Raw genomic sequence first — 21,259 nt, forward strand, 5'->3', positions numbered from 1 at the left:
ACCAACCAATTTTCCCCTGCAACCGCTGCAACCGTGTCTGCCTGTCCCGCATCGGACTTGTCAGCCACAAACGAGCCTGCAGCTGACGTGGACATTTACCCCCTCCATAAATCTTCATCCGCGAAGCCAAGCCAAAGAAGAAGAAAAGCAGAGCGAAGAGGATGTGGCCTGGTGGTGGGGTCTTTGAGGATAGAGGCTGCTTTTTTAAGACACTGCCTCATGTAGATGTCCTCGATGGAGTGAAGTCTGGTGCCTGTGATGTCACAGGCCGAGTTAACAACCTTCTGGAGTCCTTTCTTGTCCTGAGATTTGGCACCTCCATACCAGACAGTGATGCAACCAGCCAGAATGCTCTCCATAGTGCACCTGAAGAGGTTTTCAAGAGTCTTCTGTGACATACTAAATCTCCTCAAGCACGAAAGTATAGACACTGGCAGGCCTTCTTTGTGATTGCATCAACATGGAGGCTCCAGGACAGATCCTTGGAGATGTTGACAAGTGTGGTCTAACCAGAATTTTATAGAGCTGCAATATTACCTCTCAATACTTGAATTCAAACCCCAGCAAACCATAAGCATCTTAACTATCCTATCAAACTACATGACAACCTTGAGAGATTTATGATTTATGTTCTTCAACACTTAAAAAAAAACCTTCCATAAACCATGTACTCTGCTTTCAGGTTTGACCTTCCAAAATGCATCACTTCACACATCGAGTTGAACTCCACGTATTACTTTTCTGCCAAACTCTGCATCCTGCCTATATCCTGTTATAACCTTCCATACTATCCACACCTCCAACCTTCATGTCATCTGCAAACTTACTAACCCATCACTCTATTTCTTTGTCCAGGTCTTTTATAAAAATCACAAAGAGCAAGGCTCCAGGCTGAATATGTTCCATCCACAACTACCATCTGCTCTTTGCAGACAAGCCAATCCACACGACTAAGATTCCATGGATCCCATGCCTCATGACTTTCTAAATGAATCTACCAAAGAAGGCCTTGTCAAATACCTTAGCAAAATCCATATACACCACATCTACTGCCCATCCTTCATCAATTTCTTTTGTTACTTCCTAAAAAAAAACAATTGAACTCGTGAAGCAAAACTTACCCCTCACAAAGCCATGCTGACTATCCCTGCAAAAACTTGTACTCTGCCCTGTCCTAGAGAATCAATTACTTCAACCCAGCACCCAATTTGATGCAACAGTAAAGAACCCCCCCTTCCACACCCCCACATTCCCAATGATCCTCTCCTGTCCATATCCAAGGATGCTGTGCATCCTGCCTTCAAGAGAGTGAATGCAAGGAAAGTATCTGGCCCAGAGTACCTGGATGAGTATTAAAAATTTGTGCTGACCAACTTACCAATGTACTCATTGAAGTCTTCAATATCTTGCTCTAGCAGGGCATGGGACTCACCTGTTTCAAACAGGCGTCAATCGTACCAGTGCCTAAGGAGAGTGTAGCAACCTGCCTTAATGACTGTCGACCAGTAGCACTAACATCAACAGTGATTAAGTGTTTTGAAAGGCTGGTGTTGAAGCAGAACAGATGCTGTCCACAGTTGCTTTGATATTATCTATCATAGTAACTGGTCTATGGCAGATGACATCTCACCGATTCTATGCAAAGCCCTGGAACACCTGGACTGTAAAGATGCATTCATCAGGATGCTCTTTATCGATTACAATTTGGCATTTAACACCAACATCCCCTCAAAACTGATTAGCAAACTCCAAGACCTGGAACTCAACACCCCACTGATCATGGATTTCCTAAGCCCCAAATCACAATTAGTGAGGATTGGTAAGAAAAACTCATCCACAATCTCCATCAGTACCGGAACATCACAGGGCTGTGTTCTTCGCTCCCTTCACTAGTCATTTTACATCTATAACTGTGTGGCTCAGTACGACAAGAACACCAGCTACAAATTTGCCAACGATATTACAGTAGTGGGTTGTGTAAAGGAAGGGGATGAGTCAACATACAGGATGGAGATTGAAAACTTAGCTGAATGATGCAACAACAACCTTGCACTCAATGTCACCAAAACTAAGGAGCTGATTGTTGACTTCAGAAGGGAAAGCCAGAGGTATGTAATCCATGGATCATTTGGAGAATCAGAGATGGAGAAGGTGAGCAAATTTAAGGTCATGGGCATTACTATCTCAGAACATCTTTCTTGGACCCAACACAGTGTCAGTGTCTTTATTTCCACAGGAATTTGCAGAGGTTGGCTATGACATCAGAAACCCTGGCAAATTTCTTCAGATGTCTGGTGGAAAGTGTGTTGACCGGCTGCATCACGGTCTGGTATGGTGACACCAATACCCCTGAGCGTGGCCTCCAAAAGGTAGTGGATACAGGCCAGAACATCACAGGCAAAGCCCTCACTACTATCAAGAACATTTACAGGGAATGCTGCCGTAGGAGAGCAACAGCAATCATCAAAGATCCACACCACCCTGCACACGCTCTGTTCTTGCTGCTGCCATCAGGAAAGAGGTATAGGTGCCACAAGACTCACACCACCAAGTTCTGGAACAGCTGCTACCCCTCCACCATCAGACTCCTTTACAACAAACTCAGAGAGTCATTTAAGGACTCTTACTTTTCCACTTTATAGATTTAAAAAAAAATTCTCTCTGCATTGCAGTTTGTTCACATTTATTATCAGTTTATAGTTCTTTATTTGTGTACAGTATTTTTTTGCAGTACCAATAAGTGGTAATTCTGCCTCACCCACAGAAAATGGAATGTCAGGGTTGTATGTCATGTATACTTTATTAATAAATCTAAAATCTGAATCCTCTCTAATAATTTGCCAATTACTGATGTAAGACTCATTAGTATATTACAATGTGGGCTATACCACATCAATTCCCACTCTGATCCTTGCCTGATCTTCACCATCTCCTCTGACCTTACCCTCTCTGAGCAGAGTGCTTGTCCTCAGCAGAGGCCTGACCTTCATCCCCCTTTGCCCACACCTTAATGAGTTCTGCACTCCACAATGCTGAAATCTTCTTCCGTCATCTCAGTCCATTTTCATGACCATGACTCGCCACCCCCCCCCCCCATTCAAAACCCCTTCTTCCAATTTAAGCCTTCTTCCTCCTCTTGGACACCTCATCCTGGCCAGCTTCCGACTCTGGACCTTTTTATTTCTGATTGCTGCCAAGACATCAACCTTCTCAACTTCACCATTTATCTCTTATTCCAATCTCATCTCCAATGACTACTCTACCCTCCACTCTCTCCACAACAATCCTAACTTCATGATCAGACCCACAGACAAGGTAGTGCTGTTGTGGTCTGGAGAACTGACCTCTACCTTGCAGAGACCAGCTCTCAGACACCTCCTTCAATTTACCCCTTCACAACACATTAAGTCACCATCTCCAACCTCATCACTTTTGGTTACATTGTTTCCCCATCTCCACACTGCCCAGTTCTACCTCTTAGCCAAGATACACAAGCCCAATTATCTGGGTAGACCCATTGTTTCCATATGCTCCATCGCCACCAAACTAATATTGTCTTACGTCAACTCCATCTTTACTCCCCAGAACAATCTCTCCCCACCTATATCTGCAATACCTCATGTGCCCTCCATCTCATCAATTACTTCAAATTCCTTGAACTGGACTGCTACATTTTCAATTTGTATGTCCAACCCCTTTATACCTCTATCCCCCATAAAGAGTACTTTGTTTGACAAGAGATCCCGCCTAAATAAAGTTCATCTACAGAAAGCCAAAAGGAATGGTGGTTTGGCATTTCCTAACTTTAGATTTTGTTGGGTGGTCAATATACATAACTTGATTCTTTTGCTACAATTTGATAATCGAGTTGAACACCCTCATGGGTGGAAATGGAACTAAGTTTTGCAAAGAATAGTTACATGTTGGCAATTTTAGGGTCCTCTTTATCCTCCTCCATATATAAATTAACAGATCATCCAATAATTAAACATAGTTTGAGAATATGGGCACTATTGAGAAAGTTTTTTGAATTTCAGAGGTTTTCTTTTGCCAGTTCTACACATCCAACCATCTATTTCAACCCTCTTTCCAAGACCCTGCCTTTAATAACTGGCACAGATAGTATATTAAATGTTTTAAAGACCGTTTTATTGAAAACAATTTTGCATCTTTTGAACAACTCGTGGTAAAATTCAATTTTTTCTTTAGATATTTACAAATTAGACACTTTGTTCAATCTCAAATTTCTAATTTTCCTGTAATCCATGAGGCAAATGTTCTTGATTCATTTTTTGAACTACAACCTCCTTATAAAGGCTTAATATCTCTTGTCTGTGTAAAGTGGTTAATTTAAGATGAGCCTCGTTAGTTAAAATCAAGAATGCCTGGGATCAGGATTTGAGCCTTTTGCTCTGCAATGAGGAGTGGGACTCTTTTTAATCTGATTACTATTTCCTTTTCTGCATGGCATTGTTTGCTACAATTTAAAATGGTCCACAGAGCACTAATGTCTAAAGTTAGACTGTCTCATTTTTATTCATATACGAGTCCTTTATGTGACAAATGTAAAACAGGTGATGCCTCAATAGTTTATATGTTCTGGACCTGCCTAGCTTAGAAAAATTTTGGAAGGATATTTTTCCAATATTATTGGTGATTCTAAATTTAAAATTGGAACCTGCCCTTTAATTGCTCTTTTTGGAATATCTCAAGAGGATGATGTATTATTGACTTCCACTGAGAGCTTAATTTTATCTTTTACTTCGTTGATAAAATAGAAAGAAAATGCCCCACCTGCACATCCACAGTGACTAAATGATATTATGTCTTGCTGAAGTCTAGAAAAAAAATTAGATATTCTATCAAGGATTCAAATATTAAATTCCAAAAGACATGGGGTAATTTATGGTCTACTATCACAACCTCAAGATTGAGTATTGTTTGGGAATCTTGGCGCTGTGTTATCCCTCTCCATGAACATGTTACTTGATTCATGCATGTCAAATTTCAACCTTGCTCAGATGAAAGAGTTTGGATTTATTTTCCTTCCTTTTATTTTCTTTTGTGTTGTTATGTTTTATTTTATTATTAAGAATGTGCTCTGTATGATCATATTTGTATTTTTTTCTAATTTTGTAGCATTGTGTATAATTGTATCATTCAATTGTTTATTCTTTAAATATCAATAAAAATATTTTTAAAAAAACAAGAGACCCAAGCAGTCACCCTCCACCACCACCCTCCTCCCCGTCAGAACTTCTCACTCTTAATAACTTCTCCTTTGACTCATCCCACTTTCTTCAAAGGAGTAGCCTTGCGCCGCAGCTACACCTACATCTTGGTGGTCTTTGAGGAGATATTCATGCTGCAAGCCGACATAGGCAAGGCTCCTCAACTGTTCCTCCGCTATACTGGCGACTACATTGGTGCTGCCTCATGCACGCGTGATGGGCTCATCAACTTCAATCACTTCGCTGCCAACTTCCACCTTGACCTCAAATTCATCTGGTCCTTCTCTCTATCTCAGGAGACGAGCTTTCCACTGACATATTTTACAAACCACTAAATCCCACATCTATCTCAATGACACATCTTCACACCTCATCCCCTGCAAGGAATCTATTCCTTTCTCCCAATTTCTCTTTCTCTGCTGTATCTATTCCCAAGAGTAGGTCTTCCCATCTGCATCATCTGAAATGCCTTCATCCTTCTTCCTCAAATGTGGCTTCCACTCCACTACCATCAACTTAGCCCTTACCCACATCTCTTCTTTTTCCCCCACTCATCTGCCCTGGCCCCCTCTCCCTCCAGACGTAACAAACATAACTGTCCTCACTTACTACCCTAGAAACCTCCGCATCCAACACATTATCATCCATAATTTCTGCCACTGACAACATGATCCCACTACCAAACACATCTTACCCACTCCTTCACTCTTTGCCTTCCATGGGGTCTGCTCCCTTGTGCACTCATCCCTCCCCACCAATCACCATCTTGGCACCTTCCTCTGCAATGCAGGGAGTGTCCCACTTGTGCCACAACTCATCCCTCATCATAATTCGGGGCCCCAAACAGCCCTTTCAAGTGAAGCAACCCTTCATTTGTGTACCCGCAGGAGTTATCTACTGCATCAGCTGCTCTTGCTGAGGCCTTTTCCACATCAGAGAGATCAGACGTAGTCTGGGAGATGGCTTTACTGAGCATCTTCGCTCTGTCTGCATCAGTGACAGGGATCTCCCAGTGGCCAACCACTTCAATTCTGCACCCCATTCCCATATTGACATGACTGTCCATGGCCTCATGTACCACCTGTAAACTGCAGGAGCAACACTTAGTTTTCCATCTGGGCACTCTCCAACCGGATTGCATTAACAACAATTTCTCCTGTTTCTGCTAGCCTATTTCTCCTTTCTCCCTCCCTCCTCTTTGTTTAAGGTTATGATTTAAGCAAGACATAATATCATTTAGTCACTGTGGACGTGCAGGTGGGGAATTTTCTTTCTCCACCACTTCTCTCTCTCCATTCACAGAGCCATCCCTCCTCACCCAGCTTGCTGATGTGCCCTCCCTCCCTTATCCACCTGCTGCCTGTGGGACAGTGCTCCTCTTCTTACCCCTCCCCCCACATTTTATCCAGGCGCCTGCCTACATTTTTTCATACCTCGAAGAAGGGCTCGAGCTCAAAACGTTGGTTATGTATCTTTATCTTTGCAATATAAAGTAAACTGTTTGACCTGTTGAGGTTCTCCAGTTTAACTTCGACCACAATGACTTTTGTGTTTTACCACTGATCTGTGATTCCCAGGATTCTCCCATTTTGTTTTTAAATTAAAAACAAGGAGACCACATATGCCATTTCCAATCCTCTGGTATCTCTGCTGTGGCCAGGGAAGATGCAAAGATCATTGTCAGTCCTCCAGCAATCTCTTCCCTTGCTTACTGTAGAAAGATGAGGTATATCTCATCTGATCCTAATGTTTTCAAGAAGATCCAGCACTTCCTATTTCTTAACCTCAAGATGCTCTGGCACATATGCTTCTTCAATTCTGACTTCACCTTGATCAAAGTCCCTCTCTCTGGTGAATACTGAAGCAAAGGGTTCATTTACAACCTCCCCCAGCTACTCTGCCTCCAGACACATGATGCTTCCTTTATCCTTAAGCAGACACACCTTCATTCTCGTCATCCTTCTGTTCTTCACGAATGCATTGAATGCCTTAATCCCACTTGCCAAGAACTTTTCATGCCCCATTCAAGCTCTCCCTAGTCTTCTAATCCCAAGTTCCTTTGCAGCTACCATATAATTCTCATGAGCCCTTCCTGTTGTTTGCTTCCTAAATCTTATGTATGTTTTTTTTTCCCCCCTTAACTAGCCATCACACCTGTCTTGTCAACCATGGTTGCCTTATCCTTCTCAGAGGGACAAACCTATCCCGATCCCTGTACAAGTAGTCCCTAAACATCCTCCACATTACTTTGGTATTTTTTTTGTGTTCCTAATTTACTCTCCCAGTTCCGGCCTAATTTAATCATCATTAGTCCTTCCCCAATTAAACACTTGTCCATTTTGTCTTCTCTTAACCTTATCCATAGCTTTGCTAAAGGTCAGAAAATCATGATTAGCCTCACCAAAATGTTCTCCCACCAAGAGGTCTGTCATCTGACCAGGTTCATTACCTAGTACTTGATCCAGGATGGCCTCTCCTCTTGTTGGCTGATCCACATTCTGTGTCAGGCATCCTTCTTGGATGCACCTGACAAATTCTGTGCCATCCATCCCTCTTGAAGAAAGGAGGTGCCAGTCAATATTTGGGGTGTTGAAGTCTACTATAACAACAACAACTGTTACATTTGCAATCCAAAATCTGCCGACTAACTAATCTGTGCCTCAATGTGCCAAGGGCTATTTGGGAGCCTAACGACTTCTCCCAATACAATGATTGCTCCCTTCCTGTATCTGACTTCCACCCAGGGTGCAGTGCTGCAGGTGTGCACGGGAGCACCGCTCCTGCACCTCTGTAAAAAAAACACCCGCCCAAAAAAGAGGGGAATTTAAACTACCGTAGTAGGGATTGAAATGTGGTGGCAGCGGTCACCTATAAGATGCAGCAGGGATATCAGGGAAACAGGTGTTGGGGTGAGTGATGGGAAAGTGCATGTGCGAGAAAAGTGTGCATGACATCAGATACACCAAGTTTCGTTATACTGGGAGTTTGGCGCCATTGACAACTCCTCTGATGAAAACACGTGCTCGGCAGTGGGGAAAAGCAAAGGAAACTAAAGAGGAAACATCAAAAAAGTGAGTAACAGAAACAGTAAAGTGAAAAGGAGGATGTAAGAAGAGCCAGGGCTAGGAAAGTGGGGGGCTGGGGCTGGTTAAGTGGGCTTGGAGAGCTGGAGCGACCGAGGCAGGCTAAGCCGGAGGTGGGATTGGGGGATGTTGGGGGCACTGGGGAGCTGAAGCTGAAGTCGGGTCTGGGGAAAGCCGGCGTGGCCGGAGAGGCAGTGGGTGGGGTGGGGGGGGTAGGGGGAGGGGGCAGGTTAAGCCAGGTAGGCAGGGAAGCTGGAGCCAGGACAGCAATAGTTCATTATTCACTCTTTTTTCATATTTAGTTCCAAATTAGGTGGCTAAAAGTGCAAAAAAAAACATTTGCTTTATCTCTGGTAAGTTGTAATTCATTTTAAAATTGGTAAAATACATGATTACCACCTATTTCTTTTTGTTGTTAATTATATGATAATTAGTGGGTGTAACCATGCAATACTTTGTCATATTATTAAATCACTGACAAAAGGCAAAGGAGGAAAAACCCAACACCCAACCCCAACCAACCAATTTTCCCCTGCAGCCGCTGCAACCGTGTCTGCCTGTCCTGCATCGGACTTGTCAGCCACAAACGAGCCTGCAGCTGACGTGGACTTTTACCCCCTCCATAAATCTTCATCCGCGAAGCCAAGCCAAAGAAAAGACAACACTCTCAATTATAGAATGCCAAATATTACATGGCAGCCACCAAAGCCAGTTCTCACAAGACCTTCTTGTTTCCTGCACCTAAAAAATTAGTTCTGCACCCCTGCTTCCACCTACACTGATGTCCTCGCTTTCTGCAGATGTGATACCATCCATGATTAGTAATACTATAACACACCCACCCCCCTTCTTTTGCCTCTGATCCCTTTTAAAACCTTTAAACCCGGGTATCTATTACATTTTCTATTATTGGCGAGACATCCTTTTGCTTTCTCCAAGGAATGCACTATAACTACTTTGCTATTGGAAGGAGGCTAGGTCTTAGCGGGCTTTGACCTTTCTTCTCATATTAACCTGTTCAACATGGTGATTTTAACCAGTAGAATGTTTTCTCGCTCCAGATTTTTTCAATCCCCATTCGTAAACATCATGAGAGATTCCAAACTTTTTCAGTACCAGTATCAATATTTTTTGCTTAATGGTCAATAATAATGAGTCTATCTAATGACGAAGGAAGCTGTTATCTGTACAATTCACTTGACAGTCTTAATACGTGAGCACACAATAGTGATTATGTTGTCAATTTTAGTGATCTTAAAAATCAAAAGAAATGGAACAAGCATGATCAATTCAACTCTTGAGCATGTTTTGTTGTTCAACAAGATTGTGGCTGATCATCCAAATTAACACCATTTTCCTGCTATGTCTCAAAAATCTATCAATTTCAGATTTGAATTAAATCAATGATTTGCAAACTTCTGAGTGAAGATATTCCTTCTCTTTTCAGTTCTAAATGGCAAAACCTCCATTTTGTTACAGTAACATAATACCAAGGGGCCTGAGTTAGGGAAATTATTCTCCTTGTATTTACTCTATTGAGCCATCAATTAATTTTGTACTTCTCATTCAGGTCATTTTTCATTCTTCTAAAAAAACTGTAATGAATAAAGATGAAAAATTATGATGAAAAATCTGGGACCCGAGATGTTTACTTTGTGGCTCTCCCACTCTTTGTCCCTGATCTGCTGAATGTTTCCTTCAGTTTCTGGATTCATTTCCGATTTCCAGCAACTGCAGTTCTTTTCAGCAGAAGTAGAGGCCAAAACAACTCACTTTCTCCACCAACAGACCTGCCATCCCAGAAACCAGGCAAGTGAACCTCGAGCAAATGCACTAACATCCTCGATAATTGCAGGGAGACATTTTAAGAATTGTATTTAATTTCTCAAGGAAAAGCAAGAGGATGCCAGCATACCAACTGCCTTCCTAAATGTCTGGTACACCTGCAGATTTCTGACAATTTGCTAACCACGGCCAAATGAATGAATGCTAGATCAGGACAACCGGTCCATTGGAGAGAGCAGGCAAGTGAGTTAGCACTTACTCTGCAAATTATTAATGCAAAGTCATCCCAGCTCGAACCCAAGATTCTCAAATTGAAACCAGCGGGATACTACTACTACTAGTAAATTATAATGCTTTAAACAGTTAGAAATGATTAGCAAGTTGAATTTGCAAGGTTAACATCGCCAAATCTCACCTGTCAGTCGGGTTGACTGTGAATTGACTGTTGACTCAGGGCTGCGTAACATTTATTCTTGTTAAAAGATCAAAAATGTAATTAGGCAATGTGTAAATATCAAACTGTATATTTTAAATATTAATTTAGGTGACAAGTTTTAAAAATATATATATATATACTCTCCAACAAAATCTTGTTGCATTTTCTCATTTCTCTTCCAGAGGGGCTGACATGCTAATTAGACATCGGACATCAATAATTTTAAGGTTCCCATTGTCATTTATTTCTATGGCTGTTAAAAGCCCATTACCATTAAAGATCAGCTTGAATTTCCTGTTCTCAGCTTGATTGCTTCCCCAGTTACTTCACCAAAATTACCAACCCAGTTAATAATATGGCAACAGATCACGTGCAGCCAAGAAGACCCTCCTTATTTTCTACCTCAGAGAGTGGCCACTTACGGTGCTTCCATCTCTGATACATCTGAACATCATGAAGGCTGTCGGCAGTGTGCATATGGTGTGCTTGTTGCACACTACCCATTTTCCATCTGGACCTCTACTGGCCTCCAGGTTGCCTAGGACAAATGATGTGGATCCTCTGCATCTGGGCCACGCAAGAACAAGGGTTCTACACAGGATAATCCAGTGAAATATATTTGTCTCTCAACCAAAACACTAAAATTCAAATGCATGACCATATTATTGTTGTTTGCGTGCAATTATTTGCAAAATTTCTTGGATTATTACAGATTTTAGAAAACTGTAATGACATGAAATAGGCTGTATGTTCTTTAAATGTATAGATACAGTATGATAACAGGCCCATGAACCAGTACCACAAAGAGAACACACCAACACCTTACAGACAGCGCCAGATTCGAAGCCGGGTAGCTGGTGCTGGGCTAACCATTACATTAACCTAGTGGTGCCTCAGAAGCTTCAGGCAACTTTTGCCGATGGTGAATCTGTCCGCCTTATAGCAGACAAAAACAAATTAGGTGTAATTGCACCGTCTTTATTACATGACAACAAAATTGAATCTTGAGTCTAATAGTGTCACCCTAATAATAAATTATTAGAAGTATTAAATAAAAGTGTCAACGTAAGCTCTTTCTTTGAACTTTTGCTAGCAGAGTCGAGAAATGTGAGTGCGCCATTAATAAAAATGGCAACAGAAATGGGTGTATGGAAGTTATGCTGAATGGATCACATTCTTGCAGGAAGTCATTAAATGCTAGTGGGTCATCATGAATTAAGTAATGGATCACTGATAGCAAAGGAAAGCTTTCATGCTTGCAATTAGGGAAATCTTTGTTTTACATGGCTAATACACATTATCTCTCCAATCTGACAGGATTTTTAAAAAACATTCTTGGCTATAATCACATAATATAGTCACTGTGATACAATCAGTCAATTTACTTTCTTCGGCATATCTGTAGAAATTCAATAGAGTATCTGACTCCAGCTGAATCTCCTCAAAGTCATTAAACATAGTTTAGTGGGGGGGGGGGGAGAGGGGGTTTATATCATCATGCAATAGATTTGATATTAATATTTGATTGTCATATTTTATACTTGGATGTTACTACATGCATGGACAACATTTAAATAAAATTTTCAAAAAAATCCTTAAGTGTAGAGGAGTTATCCTCTTCTTCACAGATGCCTCAATGTGCAGCCCTAGGAGAGGTCCTCTGACCTCTGAATGCTCAGGAACTTGAAGCTAGTAATTCTTCCCACCATCATACTGTCAATGAAGACAAGATATTGTTAATCTCTCCTGCATTAAGAGAATTCACATCTTAGGGCACTAAACACTTGTGGTCCATCTACATTGAGCATCAAAATGAAGGAGGGTTTCATCATATCTGTTTATTTCCTGGATTGAGCTTTACCAGGGGCAGAACTACTGTCATCCATTATTGAAAGCTTTTTGATAGTCACTTTATAAATCAAATATTCACAATGTGAAGCAGAAAGTGGTATTCCGTTGTACCAAAATACTAGCCAGCTGCACCATGTCACAAATCCAGATCGGGATAAAATCCACCACAATCTGCCTGGTTTCACTTTAAAAGTGGGTGACATGTTGGTGCAGCAGTTTGCAAGACTGCTCTGCCCATCCAGGAACCTAAGTTTGGCCCTGAACTTGGGTAATGTCCATCTGCTGTTTGTACATTTTCCCTATAATTGTGTTAGCTCCCACATTCCAAAGGTGCACTGGAAGGTTAAATTACTCCTTGGATAACCAAAATTATCAAAGTGGATTTCATGAGCTCATACTAGAGAATAAATTGCTGGGATACTGGGAAATCAGACAAGAGATTGAGATTGTTTGGATTGTTCTGTTAGGAGCCGCGATGGACTCAGTAGGGCTCCTTCTATCTTGTTTGAAGTGTACATACCTCCGTTGTTACCCAAAACGCTAGATACATATAGAGCAGAAAACAAGAGTGCAAGTCTGAGCATTAGTAAGCAAAGGCAATGTATCTTTTAGGGCAGATCTAAAATCAGTCACTGCATTTACTATGATGCTTTACATAAATTTTCATTTGTTCTTTCATTGAGTGTGAATTTAGCCTCTCTTCCAATATAGAATTAACACTAACTTGTATTCTTCAATATTATTTGTAGCATTTTTAAAATGAGAGCTAAATGTAAATCCATCCATGAGGGAGATGATCATTTTTGGAAATGTTTCCATTGTTTGCTGCCTTCTATTCTTCCATGTGGCTGCAGTAAAAAACAGTGATATGCCTGACTCCATACCACAAGCTGACAGTTTGCCAGCAGGCAAGAACAATCACTGCCATCTACTTCAGTCAGTCCCTGTAAAAATTGTAATGATATAATAAAAAGCTGATCAATTACACCTTGGTGAATGGAATATTATTTGACCGGAACTGACAAAGGGAATCATTGTTGACCAGAAATGCTTTCAAGGCCATTATTACCTTATCATTCCAGTTTGTCTATCGTAGCAACAGGTCTACATCAGATGCTATATCACTGGCTCTACACAAAACCCTGGAACACCTGGACAGTAAAGATGCACACATCAGGATGCTCTTTATTGACTACAGTTTAGTATTTAACACTATCATCCCCCTAAAACTGATCAACAAACTCAAGACCTGGTACTCCAGCACCCCACTGTGTAAATGGATCAATGACTCACCTCCAGACCACAATTAGTGAGGATTGGAAAGAACTCCAGTACTGGAGCACCACAGGGCTGTGTTCTTCACCCCCTGCTCTACTCGCTTTACACCTACAACTGTGTTGCTTGGTACGTCAATAATACCATCTACAAATTTGCCGAAAAATACCAAGGAAGGGCATGAGTCAGCATATAGGAGGGAGATTGAAAACTTGGCTGAATGGTGCACCAACAACAACCTTGCACTCAATGTCACCAAAACTAAGGAGCTGATTGTTGACTTCAGGAAAGTAAAACCAGAGGTGTGCAATCCAGTCATCATTCAGAGATCAGAGGTGGAGAGGGGAGCAAATTTAGGTTCTTGGGAGTCAATATCTTGGAGGATCTTTCCTGGACTCAACACACCAATAGGATCATAAAGAAAGCACGTCAGCACCTCTACTTCCTCAGGAGTTTGCAGAGGTTTGGTATGACACCAGAAACCCTGGAAAATTTCTACAGAGGTGTGGTGGAAAGTGTGCTGACTGGCTTCATCATAGTCTGGTATGGGAACACCAATACCCCTGAGCATAAAGCCCTCCAAAACATAGTGGACACAGCCCAGGACATCACAGGAAAAACCCTCCCCACTATTGAGTACATCTACAGGGAATGCAGCCATTAGAGGGCAACAGCAATCATCAAAGACCCTTACACCAAGCACACGCTCTCTTTTTGCAGCTGCCATCAGAAAAGAGGTATAGGTGCCATAAGACTCATACCACCAAGCTCAGGAACAGTTGCTACCCCACCTCAATGACAAACTCAGAGTCTCAGTTAAGGACTCTTGTACATTTTATTGATTTCCATTTGTTCTCTCTGTATTGCACAGTGCCTGCAGGAAAAAAGAATCTCAGTATTGCATGTGATGCTTTGCATGTCCTCTGACAATAAATCTGAATCAGAGCTGAGATTACATGGAATCCGTAGAGAAAATAAGACCAAGGTCCTCAATTTAATCTTCCACAATGGGAAATAGAATCTTGGGGGAGGGTTAAGAATTGAAAACCAATGTGGGTGTCAACAACCCATCACGTTACGGCCAGCTGCTATTTTTCTTTCTAGTCCATTGTGATATGCAATTGTCACTTTTCAGTAATAGAGTAATTTTATTTTTATTTCTAATCAGGCTGCCGCCGTGCAGTTTGGATCCTAATTTAAAAGTAAAACTGCTGGATGGGTATTTCCAGAGCTTGGGAAACCCAGCAACAAAATGGAGGGATAGAGACTCGTGAATTAGGAGTAGAGGAGAGCCACATGGCCCTTTGTGGTGGAAAACAGGAGTGCAGGCATGTCCTCACTGGGCTGGGCAGGCTGGCCCACCTTCTGTACCTGTAGCTCCTTCCCATAAGACCCTCCAATAAAGGCCGAGATCCCTAGTCTCCTCCCTCATACCTGCCTTGGATGTGAGCCAGCAGCATGTAGAGGCATATCTGGTCTTCTGATCAGTAGAGCCTTTGACTCTTGCTTCGTGTCTGCGAGTGGTCTGTTCTTTCATTAAACATGATCACCACTGATCTGACTGAAGCTTCAACTCCACATTGCTGAACAGTCCTGGGAACATTTTATCTTGTTGCTCACCTCTGCCTTAAAAATACTGAGACTCTGATTGCACTGTTCTTTCAGGAAGAGAACTCCATAGGATCTGCTCACACTAACCAACCAAAGGAACTGATCACACTAACCATCCGAGACTTTCATTTCTATATATTTATTTATATAGATATAATGCTTGTCCTGCATATGAATTATTTGCCTGTATGTGTGTCCTGTCTGGTTGTATGCCTGCATGTTTTTGCACCGAGGACCAGAGGACGCTGTTCTGTCAGGTTGGACTTATACAATCAGATGACAATAAACTTGACCAAAGACGAGCAGCTCTCTAAAAGAGAAAAATAAATTGTTACATCTTTATTTCAAATGGGTCATAATCAGTTTTGTAGTGGCCTCTAGTTCTCGATTCTCCCACAAGAGGAAACATTCTCTTTACATTAAACCTGTCAAGACCTCCCAGATTCTTGCATGTTTCGATCACATTGCCTCTTGCTCTTCTAAACTTCAGTGGAACCTTTTCTCATTAGACAACATATCCATTCCAGATCCTGGAAAAATGAGTTGTCTTTGAAGTATGACCAAATTATTAACATCGTTTCTTAAATATCGAGACTAATACCATCCACAAAACTCCAAAAGTAGTTTTACCAATTCTCTCTATAATGAAAGAGTATCTCTTGAATAATCATTAACAAACTTTCTGTTAGTTTTCCTAATTACCTGGTGTATCTGCACAATGAATTCTTTTACAATGAATTCATCATAGGACTCCATGATCTCTCGCCAGCCAGGAGCAGAAGATTCCATGAAGCAAAGGCATACTAGGATTATGGGAAAACTTTCCAACCTCTTTCTCCTGACTGTGGCTTCTTAGTGGCATAATTGGTGACCATTTCCTAAGTCTTGATGCCAACTGCTTTACACACCATTACTGAGCTCCAATCTTTGACGTGTTCTGTTTGCTCAAAGATCACCAGTTTTTTTTTTCTTGGTTCCCATTCCACTTTTTGTTCACTTGTGATCATTTTCTCATCTTGAACTTCCTGTCCAATTCTCATTTACAATCAATTCAAAAACTGTTGAGTAGATCATTCACGATTGCAAGAACATTTCTTCACATGGGTGTATTTGGGCAGCAAGGGTTCATGGGTCAGAGGGCCTGTTACTGCGCTGCTCTTCTTTAAAACATCTCCTCAACTTCCCTCAAATTCTTCTTTCAAAGATTTTAAAAGAGTGAACTTTGTTCATTAACTCACTGGCAAAAAAGTTTTCCTCCATCTACTCAATAATAAAACTTCCTCAGGACAATCTTTTACAACTTTAAATATGAAATCCCATTCCTAGAAAATCTCTTATACAGCTTTTATTTAAAAAAAAAACATTTTAATGCCTTTCCAGCTACATCCTTAGCAGTGAATTAAATATAGTTTTCACACATTGAAAAAAACGTAATGCATTTTAAGCAATGGTTACTCCATAGGTGAATATACAAATATTTTACTTGAGATTTACAACTCAATTTCATTGTGCAACAGTTAAAAAGCTGACTGAATGTGACATTTTAAATCAATCATGAATGGCACAATGGTAATGTCCATCTCTCAGCATCAGAATTTTACGTACCTTTACAAAGTGAAAGAATGAACAAGGCCATACATAACGCTAATGCATTACAATAGTTAAACATGCAGAATGACACCTTAAGATGGTATGGAGATACTTTTAAGATTCTTTTGTGCCTGCAAATTGTGCACTTTTAAAAAATATAAAGTGACATGCAAGGTCCAGTTCAATGTTAAGTAAATGGGAACGTTCCTGACCAAGTACAAAATTGTGGAGTCTGATTCTTTGAATGATCCAATTGCATGCTCAGTTCTTTTTCCCACTGCAGCAAAAATCCATTTTGTGCTAATATTCTTCCGGTTCCTCAATCAAGCAACCCCTCGATTTCTCCCTCTCAATCTCCAAACTAAACTTCAACCTTTCCTAAGCTGCCTGCAGACTTCTCCCCATACCTGTTTGACCATCTAACCCTCAAGATATTGATACTCTAGCTCTAGATTTGCTCTCATGAAGCCACCATCTTACCCGATAATCCATTGCCTGGATTTCTCTATTAGCTCTGCATAGTCAAAGTTGGCAAAGGAAGGCCTCTGTACATATAGAAATGTAATCCAACCATAATGTGATTCAAATCAGTATACATTCATCAGATGCAAGGATCGACAATGAGATAGACAACTCGCCAAGGCAAATAGCGCCTTTGGAAGACTACACAAAAGAGTCTGGAAAAACAACCAACTGAAAAACCTCACAAAGATAAGCGTATACAGAGCCGTTGTCATACCCACACTCCTGTTCGGCTCCGAATCATGGGTCCTCTACCGGCACCACTTACGGCTCCTAGAACGCTTCCACCAGCGTTGTCTCCGCTCCATCCTCAACATCCATTGGAGCGCTTTCATCCCTAACGTCGAAGTACTCGAGATGGCAGAGGTCGACAGCATCGAGTCCACGCTGCTGAAGATCCAGCTGCGCTGGATGGGTCACGTCTCCAGAATGGAGGACCATCGCCTTCCCAAGATCGTGTTATATGGCGAGCTCTCCACTGGCCACCATGACAGAGGTGCACCAAAGAAAAGGTACAAGGACTGCCTAAAGAAATCTCTTGGTGCCTGCCACATTGACCACCGCCAGTGGGCTGATAACGCCTCAAACCGTGCATCTTGGCGCCTCACAGTTTGGTGGGCAGCAACCTCCTTTGAAGAAGACCGCAGAGCCCACCTCACTGACAAAAGGCAAAGGAGGAAAAACCCAACACCCAACCCCAACCAACCAATTTTCCCCTGCAACCGTGTCTGCCTGTCCCGCATCGGACTTGTCAGCCACAAACGAGCCTGCAGCTGACGTGGACTTTTACCCCCTCCATAAATCTTCGTCCGCGAAGCCAAGCCAAAGAAAACATTAGGGTGATGTGATGCATGAAGTGGAAATATATAACTTGAGATGACAGATAGAAAAATGTGAACCAACTGATTCAATTGACACTCCGCATCTGTCTCAACTGTATGTTGACTTCCCATGTGTTGTTTTCAAAGATTCTAAGTGAAATGAACTTGGGCAGTCTGTGCCTAGCTCCTGGTCAGCATGGGTTCACAATATGGTTAGGAAATGCTATCATATTTCAAGATGATGAGGAAAAGACTCCAAAGTGGAGTGTTCTTCTTATGACTGTTGTGAGAAAGGAAATGGAGACTAAGTAAGTCATTCACACTCTTTGAGATGGCACATGCAAATGAAGGGCACACATTTCTAATAAAACACAAAATGAGAGGTTTAGGTAGGTAAATTTTGTAATGAGAAACCAGGTCTGTAGGTAAGTTGCACCCATTTATCTCAGTGTAAAGATTAGTTAGCAAGGCTTCCTATCATTTTGATTACTGCATATTGGTTGCAGGATCAGAATCTGGTTTATTGTCATAAACATGAGTCATGAAATTTGTTGTTTTGCAGCAGCAGAACAAAGTGTGAAAATTATTATAAATTACAATTCCAAATACAATATTTAAAAAATAAACAATTAGTGCAAAAAAAAAATAAAGTGAGGTAGGGTCTATAGGTTCATTGTCCATTCAGAAATCTGATGGCAGAGGTACAGGGTCTTGTACCTCCTTCCTGATGGCATAAAGGGCATGGCTTGGGTGGTGAGTGTCTTTGATAATGGAAGCTGCTTTCTTGAGGTACTGCCTTTTAAAGATATCCTTAATGGAGTGAAGACTAATGACCATGATGGAGCTGGCTAGGTTTACAACCCTCTGCAGCCTTTTTCCATCCTGTGCATTGGCACCTCCAAACCAGACAGTGATGCAACCAGTCAGAATGCTCTCAACGGCGCAACTATAGAAATTTGCAAGAGTCTTTGGGACGTATCAAATCTCCTCAAACTCCAAACGAAATATAGCCACTGGCATACCTTCTTCATGCTTTTATTGACATGATGGTCCCAGGATAGATCTTCAGAGACGTTGACACCCAGAAAGTGTCTTACTCTCAGGACTGGTTTGTGTTTTCCTGGTTTTCCCCTTCCTGAGGTCCACAATCAATTTCTTGGTTTTGCTAACATTGAGTGCAAGGTTGTTGTTGAGACACCACTCAAATAGCTGATCTATCTCACTCCTGTCTGTTTCTTCATTCCCATCTGTAATCCTGCTGACAACTGTGGCATCATCGACAAATTTGTAGATGGATTTGAATTGTCTAGCCACTCTCATGGGTGTAGAGTAGAGCAGTGGGCTAAGCACACATCTTTGAGGTGCAGCTGTGTTGATTGTCAATGAGGTGGAGATGTTATTACCAATCCACAATTAACAGTGGCCTTCCAATGAGGAAGTCAAGGATCCCATTGCAGAGGGAGGTATAGAGGCCCAAGCTTTGAAGCGTATTGACCAGTATTGAGGGCATGATGAAGTTTGAAGCTGAGCTGTAATCCGTGAAAAAGATCTGTCAGGAATCATGAGAAAACATTCTCACCCTGAAGGGGATAACTTACTGAGAGGATGGTAGATGCAGAAACAAACATTTCCCTTAAAAATTACTTTGATTAATAGTTTAAAGTGGGGTCACGCTGGGTTAGTCTTATATGGCATCAACATATTGGACCCCAATGTTATCAAAGGGCCTTGAAACTGAAACATTAGGTCTATTTCTCTGTCATACACATTGTGTAACAATTCTTGCTTGCTGCAATTGAACAGGTACTTGGTATTTAAAACTACTATAGTATTCATAATTGAATTAAAAAGACAATAAATTCAAAAGATAAATAATAAATTTTCACAGTTATTTTGCAATACTGCACACAGTCCTTTTATGGTGAGAGTGCAGTCCAGAATTTGTGTTACAAGGGAAGGTTCAAGAGTCTAACTGTGCCTTCTGCCTAAAGGTAGCAGTGAGGAGAGGTTGTAACCAGGGTGATGGGCACCTTTAAGATGTTGGCTTCCTTTTTCAGGCAGTGCCTCACAATAATGTCTTTAATTGATGGGAGTTCAGAGCCTGAGATGGACCTGGCTATGTTTCCAACCTTCCTAGGTATTTGCATTACCAACCAAGCCGTGATTCAACCAATCCGTATACTTTCCCGTAAAAGTTTAATAAAGTATCTGATGGTATGCCAAATCTGAAAGTAGAGCCATTGGTGCGTCTTCTTCACGGATACCTTGATATGCTGGCTCCAAGAAAGTTCTTCTGAAATGTAGACTTCTAGGAACTTGAAGGTTCTAACCCTCTCCACCCCATCAATGTAGCCAGGTGCGAGGACCCTCAACCTCTCCTTCCTAAAATTAACAATAATGTCCTTGGTATGGTTGATTGAGAGCAAGATGGTTGTTCTGGCACCACCCAACTAGATTCTCAATCCCCTCCTATATTATGATTCATCATTTCCAATTATTTGGCCAACAACAGTTATGTAGTCAGCAAATTTGTAGATTGAGTTGGAGCCAAACTTGGGTACATATTCATGAGGGTATAGTGAATGGAGCAGGGGATGAAGCACACGGCCTAAGGGTGCCCGTGTGGTGCTCTAGTATTAATGGAGGTTGTGAGGAGGTGTTCTTACCAATTCTCACTGCTTGTGGTCAGGAGGTAAGGAAATCCAGAATCCAATTGCACAGTGAGATATTGAGGCCCAAGTCTTGGAGTTTGCTGATCAGTTTTGAGGGGATGATGGTGTTGAATGCCGAACTGTAGTCGATGAAGAGCATCCTGATGTATGCATCTTTGCTGTTCAGGTGTTCCAGGCTTTGTGTGGAACCAGTGAGATGGCATCTGCCATACACTTTTTGCTGCAGTAGGTAAATTGGAACAGATCCATGTCACCTTTCAGACAGGAACTGATATGCTTCAACACCAGCCTCTCTAAACACTGCCACTGTGGATGTCAGTGTCGCTGGTCAGGTCATTTTGGCAGGTTACCACATTCTTCTTGGCAACTGAGCGAATTCTTC

The 21,259-nt window shown here is 41.6% G+C and overlaps 1 protein-coding gene across 5 annotated transcripts in view; it reads right to left on the reverse strand.

The window, feature by feature from the left end:
- kcnh3 (potassium voltage-gated channel, subfamily H (eag-related), member 3) overlaps positions 1-21,259 on the reverse strand; it is a 698,780-nt gene that overhangs the window by 669,273 nt on the left and 8,248 nt on the right. Inside the window, exons 2-3 of one of the 5 annotated variants that reach the window (XR_011356507.1) lie at positions 10,515-10,571; positions 7,681-7,784 (exon numbers count right to left, since the gene is read on the reverse strand). The exons of 2 other annotated variants lie outside the window; for them this stretch is intronic. The gene's annotated coding sequence lies outside the window, so the exon portion shown is untranslated. Of the gene's footprint in view, positions 1-7,632; positions 7,828-10,514; positions 10,572-21,259 lie in introns of all 5 variants that reach the window. 2 more of the 5 variants (XR_011356506.1, XR_011356508.1) reach the window with 2 other exon arrangements.

Source organism: Narcine bancroftii, chromosome 4 (genome assembly GCF_036971445.1).
Source record: "Narcine bancroftii isolate sNarBan1 chromosome 4, sNarBan1.hap1, whole genome shotgun sequence".
Classification (NCBI taxonomy): domain Eukaryota; kingdom Metazoa; phylum Chordata; class Chondrichthyes; order Torpediniformes; family Narcinidae; genus Narcine; species Narcine bancroftii.